Below are 12,690 nucleotides of genomic sequence, written 5' to 3'. Positions count from 1 at the left end.
GTGGTTGAACCATTTTGCATTCCCATCAGCAATATATGAGGATTCCAATAGGATTTTTTAATTAAAAAAAAATAAAAGGAAAGGCACTAGAGAGACCATAAATTCTTAGAGCTCATTAAGGGCAGTGTTCACAGGGAACACAGGCATATCCGTGGGATGAAAATTATCCTGGGCCTTGGGCCAGTTCCTTACTTTCATGGAGCCTCAGTTTCCTCATCAGGAATAACTGATTATATGAAAAAACTCGTGAAAGCTTACTTGCTGGCACGGTATAGACAATCAACAATTATTAGTTGAATCTCAATACTCTTTACTAACAAGAGCGTTCACCGTAGTTGAAAAGATAGTGGAAACCGTGATAGATGTATCGATGATGAAACCCTGAGAGTTTCGTCATGAAACTCTCAGAAACTGGAGAGTTTTGGAAACTCTCCCAAAAGGGAGAGTTTCCAAAACACGGAAAAAGTATCTCTAAGAAGTGTAATTTCAACGACATTGGGGCACCCATGTTAGGGGCAATATGTCACATGGTGGTAAAAAGCACAGCCCTTGAAAACAGACAGTCCTAGGTCCACAAACTAGCTTGCCCCCAAAGTAGTCAGAATTTCTTCCATTTCAAGTGACAGGAACCCAACCTAAACAGCCTATGAAAGAAAGGGGGATTTACTGGCTAGGGCAGAGCTTCTCAAGCAGTGTGCTGTGCATGTGTTACAGGCATGCTGGGATATTCCTCCCCTCAGTCCTGGGGAGGAGGGGTGCGGACAGCCAGGGCTAGCACCTGGGTGGAAGGACAGGCAAGGCCAATCACTGCTTTCCTTGGCAAGCTGATGTCCTTCTTTTCCATTGCACACCTGCTGTCTCACGTGGCCACTGACCCCTCCTGGGCTCCTACCTTCACAGCCCATGGTTAGAGAAGGGGGCTCACTGCCCCAGGCCACAAAAAGAAAAACCTCAGGGGGATTCTGACTGACCTGGTTTATGTCATATTCATGCTTCCCACCAATTCCCATGACCAGGAGTATTTCAACTGGTCCAGCTTAGGGGCCCATAGTGGTGGGATCATTGAAGAAAACAGCAGCTCCCATATCTAGAGAGGGAGGAAGAATGGTTCCTCAAAGGAGATGGGCACACAGATTTTGACGAGATGCAGTTTATTACATTTTTCGCCTACGGTTTGTGCTTTGGGTATCTTGTGTAAGAACTCTGCCTAGCGCTAGGTCCTAAAGACTTTTTCCTACATTTTCTTCTAAAAGTGTGATAGTTTTACATTTAAATTCATGATCCATTTTTGAATTAATTTTTGTATCCAGCATGAAGTTTAGGTCAAACTTCATTTTTTGCCTATGGATGTCCAATTTTCCAGCATCATTTGTTGAAAATTATCCTTTCTCCATCAAATTGACTTGTACCTTTCCCCCAAATTAATTGGCCATAGTGCATTGATCTATTTCTGGGTTCCCTCTTCTGCACCATTGATCTACGTGTCTGCTCCCCTTCCAGGACTACGCTGTGTTGGCTACTATAGTTCTACAGTATGTCTTAACATCAGGTAGAGTATTTCCTCCCACTTAATTCTTCCTTTTAAAAATTGTTTTAGCCACTCTAGTTCCTTTGCCATTCCATATAAATTTTAGAATCAGATTGTCTACAGCTACAAACAAATTTTTTTTGCTGAGATTTTGATAGGAACTGTGTTGAATCTATAGATCAACTGGGGGAAAATGGGCATCTTTATAATATTGAGTCTTCCAATCCAAGAGTACAATGTATCTCTCCATTTATCCAGATCTTCTTTGATTTATTTACTCAACATGTGATTTTCAGCATACAGATACTGTCCTGTTTTGTGCTACAAAAGACCCTGAAAAGATAAGCTACCAACTGGGAAAACATATTAGCAAATCACATATCTGACAAAGACCTTATATCTGTAATGTACAATGAATTCTCAGATCGTTACAGAAAAAAACAAAACAAAACCCAGACTAGCAATCTAATTGTGAAATGGGCAAAAGATATGAATAGATATTTCACCAAACAGGAATCACGGATGGTAACTAAGCCCATGAAAAGATGTTCACCATCATTAACCACATATTTTAATACACACAAGCTTTGATTATATACAAAAATTAATACATCGAATGTTCATATTGCCTGATTAGTGTGGGAGAACTAAATGTATTCATACTGACCACTAATGACAAAAGACATAATTTAACAAATTCAGTACTGTCAAAATTATGTGTTTTTATCATATACAAAGGCTACTGTTTTCTCCATAGGCATATGCCAAATTTATAACCATGTAAAAAGTATTCACCATATCGTATACATATTCCTTTTCAGAAATGTGTTAAGTACACAGAGCTAGCTTAACCTGTATTTTAGGGAAACATGTTATTTTTCATATTTTCTAACATTTTTCCTCAATGAATTGCTTAATTCTACTGTGTTATTCATTTGATCATTAACCGCTCATGGGTTCTCCAAATTCTTCTACCTCATTTGCTTAACCATATTGTACCAGGCTGTAATTCTGAAGGGAATGCATAGAACCTGGGTGCTAAATACTGCTGTAAAAAAATAATGCTAGATATCAAACAGCAATTAATTCTCCATCATATATTTATTGAAGATCAAATCATTGGTTGGCATTTAGCAGGCACTGAATGTATAGAATGTGTTTTTGGTTTTTTTTTGAAGTCCTCCACTGTGGAAAATTTTCAAAATAATAGCTCAGGACTTAAGCCTTACCAAGTGTGTGTTATTAAGTAGATTATGTGTCCCAGGAATGGAGGAGGATCAGAAAAGATAATAGAAACTCACTAATAGTTAGTCCAGGAGACAATCATTCCACTTGAGAATCACTTGCTGCCTTTTCTGCCCCGAGGGCTCTAATTCATGATAACCTGCATTTCTTGCCTATTTATGCTGAAAGTTGACCATGAGAGGATGAGAGTGTAATCCTGACCAGTGAAGCCATATTATCCACCTGACTGAAGAGAAGGCCTCAGCATTGAAGTGTTTCTAATGTAATTGCTATAGTCTTTAGAATCAGCTTCCATACAGGTATTTTTTCTATGATGAAAAATGATGAAATTCAAAGTCATTGTTCTCTAAACTCTTTAAAGCAATGACGCTCCTCTGCTGCCCCCTCAAGGTTCTCACAGTTTTTCTCCAGGGAGACAAAATTTTAAATAACCCCAAATGCCACCCAAAATAGAATATATAAAAACCATACACAGGCTGCTCCCAGGGCAAACTATTGATAGTATCAATTATTAAAAAACAGTAATCTTATCTTCCACTTATTTCATGGGGTGACTGTTTACTTCCCATTTAGCAAAATTCAGGGATGATGTATCCTTAAAATATTAAAAAATATATTTTGTGCACATTTTAAGGTAAAAGAGGAAAACCTTTTTTTAGTTTTTGGCCGCGCTGCATGGCTTGCGGGATCATAGCTCCCTGACCAGGGACTGAACCCACATGTTCGGCAGTGAAAGCGCAGAGTCCTAACCACTGGACTGCCACGGAATTCCCAGCAAAACCTTTTTTTTTCAGATGTTTTTAGGTTTTAAGATACCTGCAGTATAAATCTGTCACAATAAATTCCATTCTGATTATAATTTTACTGTGTCCACCATCAGCCTATCGACTCACTTTCTGTTCTGAGATATAAGAATTTACTAGACATCGTAAAAGGTCAACTTTCAGGTATTGTTATTTGTAAACAGTACTGTGAACAGGCCCCCCTCTGGTTCTGTAGGCATAACATGTCTGTGGGAGGGATGGGGAGAGAGCTGACCTGGCACCCATCCTTCGCCAGAACTTCTGCATGTCTGACCTCACTGAATTCTCACAGAGATCCAGCAGAGCAGGTATTTTCCCATCTCCCAGTGAGCAAACTGAGGTAGAGAGGTTATGATGCCAAGTACATTTTCCAAATCCACACAACTAATAAAGAGGATACGTGCAATTCAAATCCAGGCTGATCTGACTGCAAAGTCCCCGCTTTTTCCTCATCAAAAAGTCGACAAGGGCTTCCCTGGTTGCGCAGTGGTTGAGAGTCCACCTGCCGATGCAGGGTTCGTGCCCCGGTCCGGGAAGATCCCACATGCCGCAGAGAGGCTAGGCCTGTGAGCCATGGCCACTGAGCCTGCGCGTCCGGAGCCTGTGCTCCGCAATGGGAGACACCACAACAGTGAGAGGCCTGCGTACCGCAAAAAAAAAAAAAAAAAAAAAAAAAGTTGACAAATAACAAAAGTTGGTGCGGATGTGGAGAAAAGGGAACCCTTGTACACTGTTGGTGGGGATGTAAATCAGTGCAGTCACTGTAGAAAATAGTATAGAGGGTCCTCGAAATACTAAAAGTAGAACTACCATATAGCAATCCCATTCCTGGATTTACATCCAAAGAAAATGAAAACACTAATTTGAAAAGATAAGTACATCCAATGTTCATAGTAGCATTATTTACAATAGCCAAGATACAGAAGCAACCCATGTATTTATCAACAGATGAATGGATAAAGAAGACATAGTACACATATATAGAAACTGGAATATTACACAGCCATAAAAAAGAATGAAATTCTGCCATTTACAACAATATAGATGGACCTAGAGTGTATTATGCTTGGTGAAATAAGTCAGAGAAAGACAAAAACTGTATGTCGCTGTTTACAGGGTGGCTAGACAGACTTAGCAGGATTCTTGCTATAACTGGACAATGTAGAGACAAACATGGCAGTCTGAAAAGTCGAGGTGTAGGTGAAGGAAGAGAGCTCAGTCTTTGTCACTCGCAAAGGATTCAGAGAGAAAATGTCACAATATTTTAAAATATAGACAAAAGATACATGGGAGTTTTTTGTCCTTTTTTTTTACACTCTCCTATAAATTGGAAATTATTTTAGAATAAAAAGTAACTCCACACCCCCACCCCAAACCTGTCCAGTTCTGGTGTCTTTGTCTGGTTCATGCCTCCAAAGGTCTCACTGGCTGAGCCATATTTTTCTTGCTGAGTTTTGTTCATCTGACCTGACAGGATAATTACTGCATTGTATTTCTCCTAACCAAGTAGAACAAAACTTCTCGAACCTATGTGACTGCGTTACAAACCTCAGCAAGTGTTTCCTGAACTTCATTCATGAGTACCATCTGCATACTTGCCACAAAGCAACTGTGCCTCTGTTTACATTATAATTTAAAAAGTCAACTCTGACTTTTTTATAGAAAAATAGCAGGCAACCACAAAGATACATACATTAAAAAAAAGTTATTAAATTTTAAAAAATAAAACGAAATGACAGGATAATTAATTTATAAAAATGCATACTTGAAAATATGCTCCCTAGAGAGTGGAACTTTTTGTGCTGATTTAATAATAAAAGGATATTTAGCCTGAGGTCACTTAGCTTAAGATGAAATGGTGTCCTAAATCAATATAATGATCTAGTTTTAACATTTTGATGGTACCAAGAACTGTGCATATCAATTTATATATCCCATTTATTGGAAAGGGCAAGAAATATTTAACCTCCATCTTTAATAGAGTTGGATATTGAGAATTAATTCCTAGCCAAAATGATGTTACTTTTATTCCAAAAAGGCATTTGAACATTTATAACCCTGGAAGCATAAAAACATAATTTTTCCTTTTGAGAATATTTAAAAAAATCATTTTCAGACAATGTAGTTATGTTGGAATTTTATTATAAACTGCAAGGGCACAGACCTCGAGCTGGCCAATTTCAAGGATTTCTTTCACAGCAGAGGTATTTAAAGGCAAAATAAATAAATAAATAAATATTAGGTTAATCACTATTGACTTATTGGGGAAAAAAGGGATAATCCAAATGTCCCGTTAAAGAATTCAGGTTGGGTTACCTAGGAGGGTGGGTAGTTTCTCAGAGTCGTTTTAAAAAAGTTTTTATAAATTATTTATTTTTGGCTGTGCTGGGTCTTCATTGCTGCCCCTGGGCTTTCTCTAGTCGCGGCGAGTAGGGGCTACTCTTTGTTGCAGTGCGAAGGCTTCTCATTGCGGTGGCTTCTCTTGTTGTGGAGCACGGGCTCTAGGCGCACGGGCTTCAGTAGTTGTGGCACGTGGGCTCAGTAGTTGTGGCTTGCGGGCTCTAGAGCGCAGGCTCAGTAGTTGTGGTGCACAGGCTTAGTTGCTCCCCGGCATGTGGGATTCTCCCAGACCAGGGCTCGAACCCATGTCCCGTGCATTGGCAGGCGGATTCTTAACCACTGTGCCACCAGGGAAGCCCTCAAAGTAGTTCTTAACCCGACTCATATCCATAGAAAAATACACCTGCATTTCATCAGAAATGCTAATTTCCTTCCAGAAGGTTATGAATTGCATTAAGCAAAAATGTTCTGGTGGGACCAACTCTGCAAAGTTCTCCTTGTGAGGCGAGCTGGGCAGAGGTGGCTGAGGAGCAAGCGTGGGAAGAGACTTTTCACTGAATAATGTTTTATAAACCTTGAATTTTGAACCAGGTACAGGTGGCCCTTTGTGTAGAGTTAAGTAATTTAAAAAAAAAATTGAAGACTCTCCAGAATTTGGACTTTTCCTCACAATACCCATAAATTTTGTCACGTGTGAGAAATAAAGGGAGAGAGCATCCCTTACTTACCCATTTGCTCCTAACACATGATCTGAGAAAATATGTCAAGGTTTTTTTTCATAAATAATTACAGTATTTCCAGCAAAGAGTTCAGACGCAGGAAGCTCAGATTATGAGTAGGTTCTCAATTTTGGTTGGTTTCTGGAACGTTTGCATGATTGGGGGCTGGTCCCCAGGGCCTGGGTGTAGCTGTCACAGTAATAGCCACTACCTGCATATGCTCCCTAGAGAGAGTGGAAGTCCCCTGAGCACGCTGCACTCTGGTTACATCATTCCAAGCAATCCTCACCACCGCCCTCCACCACAGACAAATCAGAGGAAGCCTTTGGAGCATCCAAAAGAAACTATTTGGAAATAACGTAATCTATTCCGGATAGCTCAAAGGCCAAGACGGGATGTTTGCAATGAAACAGGACTAGGTAAGAAGTGAATGCTCTCCTTACACTGTATAATAAAGCAGAAGCGGACGTATAGGGAAACAGGCCTTACCTGCAGGTGGAGGCTGCAGTTTTCAGGCAGGAAGCCTGTGGGTCCAGGGCTCCCTTATCAGGTGGGAAGGAAGTTGGGGCTGAAGGGAACGGTGGCCAGAGTCAGATGCTTGGATAGAATCAGGCCTGTCTGGCCGTCCCCCCAGCTTTGCAGGCCTTCGGGAATGACTTCTAGGAGGCGGCCGCTGCACTGCCGCTGGGCAGGCTGTCTGGGCAGAGCAAGTGGCTGCAGGGTGAGTGGCATCTCTGAAGGCCAGGGAGGGGCCCCTCACTCACTGCCTCTGCTGACAGAGACCCTGAAGTTTCCACTTTGGAGGGGAGCAAGGAGCAATCCCTTTTGGGACACAAAAAAGTGAGTTAGTATCCTCAAATGCAACCTTCCTTCTGCCTTATGCTCCTTCGCTACTGCTCTCTTAAGAAACGATGTTATTTCAGTCCATTATGTCTCCAAATTTGTGTTGCTATTTTATCCTTACTTTCTTCTTGAAACCGCAGTTTCAGGAAGAGCTTCCGTCTTATGGCTTATTGATCATTTATAGTAGTGGTAACCTTTCCCCGTGAGACCCAATTCACAAACACTAAAAACATTGATGGGCCATATTTTTCCTAAAAGAGAACCATCTTTTCTGGCCCTTTAATAATAAACTTTCAGTGTGTTTCTTCATAAGAAAATGAAATAGGGTCATAACCCTATAAATTCTTCCACTATTTCCTGGTCATACGGGGGCTCTACTTCATTTCAATGGTGGTTTAAAACTACATAGTTTTCCTCCAAGGGGTGAGGGTTAGAGAAAATCCGCGAGAGTGAAATTGAGTGGAAAGCAGCAGCCACTAGCTGCCCTACGAGGAGGTAAAAAAAGTGGGTAACTGCATTCAGGGATTGGGGCCAAGTTAATGTGCTACAACTTAGTACATTCTCTCTCCACTGCCAACCCAATAATGACTTAGCAGCAGTACCCTCCCTGGCAGGAACCAGAGGTGGGCGTGGGGAGAGGGCTTGGAGCCCAGCCTTCCTTTCTGCTCTGCTGGCACCTTCGCCCACCAAGGCAGCACATGCTACACGCTGGTCCCAAATGCTCGCCTCTGTGCCATCCCTGTGACAGAGCCCCAGTCATGGTGGCAAGTCTGCAGAGACGACCTCCACTCAGGGTGGGCTTTTCAGTGACCAGGAGAGGCCAGATTTTGAGTGTCTGGTGCAGTCTGCTAGAATGCCTAGATTGAGGCCACTGGATACACATCCTATTTGCACTGATGAACGTTATTTCCCTGATTCCTTCTATTACACACTCCACACCCTCTACTTCCATTGCTCTGAATTCTGATGTGTCCCTACGTGAAGGCAGACCACCCGTGCATTTTGCTCAGCATTCGCCCTCAAGCCATCAGTTTTTGTTACACAGCTTAATTCAATAAAACTCTTGACCGGAGTACCTGTCTTGTTGGGTATGAGTGCTGCACCCATTGTCCCTGGAGTATTTTATGACGTTGTTCATCAGCTGTAAACCAAACTTAACTCCATCTCTTCAAACGTGTGTATTCATAATAGCAAACTGACACCGCCAGGCACTGATCTAGGGGCTTCACGGATATTATCACCTCAAACCTCACAGCCACCCTGTGCGGGAGGTCCTGTTGATGGACTGCCTTACAGGTGAGAACGGAGGCACAGGGAGGCTGAGGGGCTTGCAAAGGGTCCAGAATGGTGAGCAGTGGGGCCGGGCTCCCCAGTGCTCGTCCCCCTGGATGGCTACCACGGGGCCTCCCCTGCCAGTCACTGTGAGGACGAGTCCCTGGTGACCCTGAGTCTGGGGGACAGAGCCACCAGCGCTCACGGTGAGTCCAACGGAACTTCTTCCCCGGTCAGGGACAAACTGCTGCTTTTTCAGGTCGTGGTGCAGATGAAGTAATGGGTGCATTTAGGGGCCGGGCCATGTGCAGATGAGGATGTTCCAACACCAGTCCCTTGGTGCCGAGCAAGTAAAATTGCGTTTCCACCGGCCAAATACACTCATGGTACAACTCCGCAGACTCGGCAAAGCTGCTGATACTTTTCACAACTTCCTAGGCTTCCTCTCAACACCGAGGCTCTTCAGAGAATTTGCAAAAAAAAAATACTTGATTTTGAAAAATTAAGAGAACGTAAGCGATGATAGCTAACACCATGCCTGACTTCTAAATTCATTTAAATCCTCTATAATGTGGGTACTATTATTATTCCCATTTTAAAAAGAAGGCAACTGAGGTACAGAGGTTAAGTTAACCTGTCCAAAGTCTCAGAACGTGTACAGTGAGATTTTGGAACCCGAGCAAAGGTTTTCATCAGGTGCCAGCCTGTCTCTGTAGTCTCCTGGGACACAGCCACACCCGTTTGTTGAGTATTGTCTAAAAAAGCAGCTAAGTAGTTGTGATGAAGATCCTAGGGGCAAAGCCTAAAATATTTACCACCCAGTCCTTTACAGAAGTTTGCTGACCCCTGCTCTTAACCATTCAACATCACTTTCTTTCACGATGTACCTTAAGACCACAGGATTGCTGTCAGGTTGTAACTCAAAACTTACACTCTGTACCTATTTGTTACAAAACCTCTAAGAGAAGCAGGGGAACTAATTTTTAATCTATAGCAAATGGCACCGGACTTGATTTCCATTACAATCTGAATGCTAGTTAAAAGGACAGACATGTGTAAGATCAAGAACCATACAAGGAATCACCGACACACATTTCAGAATTATATTCTGCTACTCTAACTGGAATTTGAAAAAAAACATTTTTTTGTGGAGTTTTACATAAGAACTTATCACACTGCTTTGGGGTTCATTTCTTAGAAATGAATAACTGAGCTATAATTTATCTTCAAAGTGTTTGCGTTCATCCACTCAAATATACAACATACACAGAAAATATAATATGCCCAAGTATTGTCTAGCAACTGACTGTCAGGATTCCAGATTGTGTGAGAAAAAAAAAAGTGGGGGGAGAGTCACTCCAGGATGGTTTTAGAGTTAACCGCCCACCTCCCCGTCACCTGGTCAGAAGTTCAAGTGTTGGAAGTAATAATCCAAGCCCACTCCTTGCAGGTAATTCACTTTCTTCTAAACCTTCATACTTCTGGGACTAAGAAGATGAAAGATGGCACATTTTGGCTATCACTCCTTTGAGGCAGAGAGATGAGAGGTACAAAGTGATTTCCATGGTACAAGCTCAGAGCCAGACTGTTTGATGCAATACTCGTCGGCAGAATGATGCGGTACTAAGTAAATCATTTAGCTAGCTCTTTAGCTAGCTATTATGGGACCAGGTACATGGAGAATGTTTATTTGCTTATGCATTTACTGATGGTTTTGTTAGTCAAACTACAGCTACAGAGTTACGATAAAGTTGCCTCTCATTACAGAAATGTCAAACTAGCTTTAAGACAATTTTGCTTTTCTTTAGATTTAGCGTTAAAAAAATATTCCAAATGAGTTATGCTAAAAACTTCTGACACTTGTGCACATAACGTAACCCTCTATGTCACAAAATATCCAGAAAATGTAAGGGCCACACACGTTTTTTTCCTCCAGAAATAGCTCGGATTCATAAATATATAATTACTGGCTGACATGCAAGGCCACTAAATTTGGTACAAAAGGAAAAAAACATGAATTTTCATCTCGTATAGACAAAATGAGGTATCGCCCCAGATAATCCCAAAGAATTGTTAGTTCGTGTTACAATCAGTTACGAGTTTCAGGATCATGTCACATCAAGTCTTTAAAACTGACCTTCCCTGATTAACTTGATTCAACTCCAATTACTTGTTTACCTACTTCTATCCAGAAGGATGTAGTCAGTCTGCAATTGATTCTTTCAGGGACCTCAGACCCCTCTGATGGGTACATCTTCTGACTTTCCCCACTAATGTTTGAACTTGAAGCTACGAGGTTCTTTGCCATATGCCGTAAGTGCTTAGGACAGTGCTCTGCAAACGCTAGACTCTCCGAAAACTATGCACCCATCTTCTGACCATACTTCCATCTCAACTTAGGTGAGCACACCACATTTTTAACATTTTAAGTAGTGTAATAAATTTTAAAAAAGCAAACCTGAATTGCTCCAGTTGTTTGGCATCAGCACACGAATGGGATTTCCAAACAGCATTCTATCTCAGGAAGTACAGAGGGGTCGAACTACCACATTTTTACTCCGACAGGAAGACAGAATATAAAGCAGGTTCAAATTTCCCCACACACGTTGAGCGTCACACAGGTACCCACTGAAAGCAATGATCTTACTAGAGAAGTCACTCAACATGGTGTTTGTCCTGCGAGATACCAAAGCTTCTGGGCCGGAAACAAAATATATGTGAGGGGTATTTGCCCCCAACCAAACCATCTTAATATAATTTATTCTACTTTCCATTCCATTTCAGATTTAGTTTTTTTTTTTTTCTTTTTTCTTTGCGGTACGCGGGCCTCTCACTGTTGTGGCCTCTCCCGTTGCAGAGCACAGGCTCCAGACACGCAGGCTCAGTGGCCATGGTTCACGGGCCCAGCCGCTATGCGGCATGTGGGTTCTTCCCGGACCGGGGCACGAACCCGCGTCCCCTGCATCGGCAGGCGGACTCTCAACCACTGCGCCACCAGGGAAGCCCTAGTTTTAATAAAGTAATGCAAATCATTTAAAGAAAAAACCTTTAATTTTAAATTCTGATCTAGGCATAAAATTCATTTTTGTATCACGGTTAAATTCAGTACAAACTATAAAAATGTTAACACTGGAGTTTCAACAGAAATCTAATAAGACCTCTTAGAAAAATTATTTAAAGAAACAACAGCAAGTCATTTACTGCTATGAGGTTAATACATAAAGAAAAACACATTCACACATTTTACTGAATTTATCAGTAAATAATTTTAGCCATAATACTTATCATAAAATTAAAAGTTGCATGTGGCTCCACAGCAATTACAATTTGCAATAAAAATACTAAGCCAAGTCTTTTTTTCTAACAGGAACAATGCTAGCTTTAAAACGACTGAAGTCTGCACACCAATTGTGAACAGAGTGGGTGTATCATAACTTAGTTTAAATTAAAGTGGAAGATGGTAAAAACTAGATGCTTTTAACTTTGAATTGCACGAGGAAAATATCAGGGGGAAACAAAATTCAGAGCCATCCTTATTCCTTTAAAAAATACTAGATTATTCTTATATTAAAAACATTAAATGAATCAAAGCCAGACAGTACTAAATTTTTACACAAACTTCTTTCGTATTTCAACGTTGTTTATTGAGGAGTGAATGAGACTACTGCCAGACATGCCAACGACACTTCACATTCAAGGGCTGGAAGCTGAAAAGCTTTCCAAACTGAGTCACTGCATAAGCCTTTTGGGGAAAAGAATCGAAAGTGACATAAAATAACATCTTCATGCTTGTTGTTTTTGTCTTCAGCTTTTTTTCAATTTTTGGATCTACTAGTTTGCTGGGTAAAAGGCTTCTTTCTACCGTACAGAAAGACTCACACTCCAATTAATAGAATTAACACTAGGTGTACAGCAACTTGTTTCAACACACATCTAATGT

Source organism: Stenella coeruleoalba (assembly GCF_951394435.1).
Source record: "Stenella coeruleoalba genome assembly, chromosome: 18".
Taxonomy (NCBI): domain Eukaryota; kingdom Metazoa; phylum Chordata; class Mammalia; order Artiodactyla; family Delphinidae; genus Stenella; species Stenella coeruleoalba.
This window is presented reverse-complemented; position numbering follows the sequence as displayed.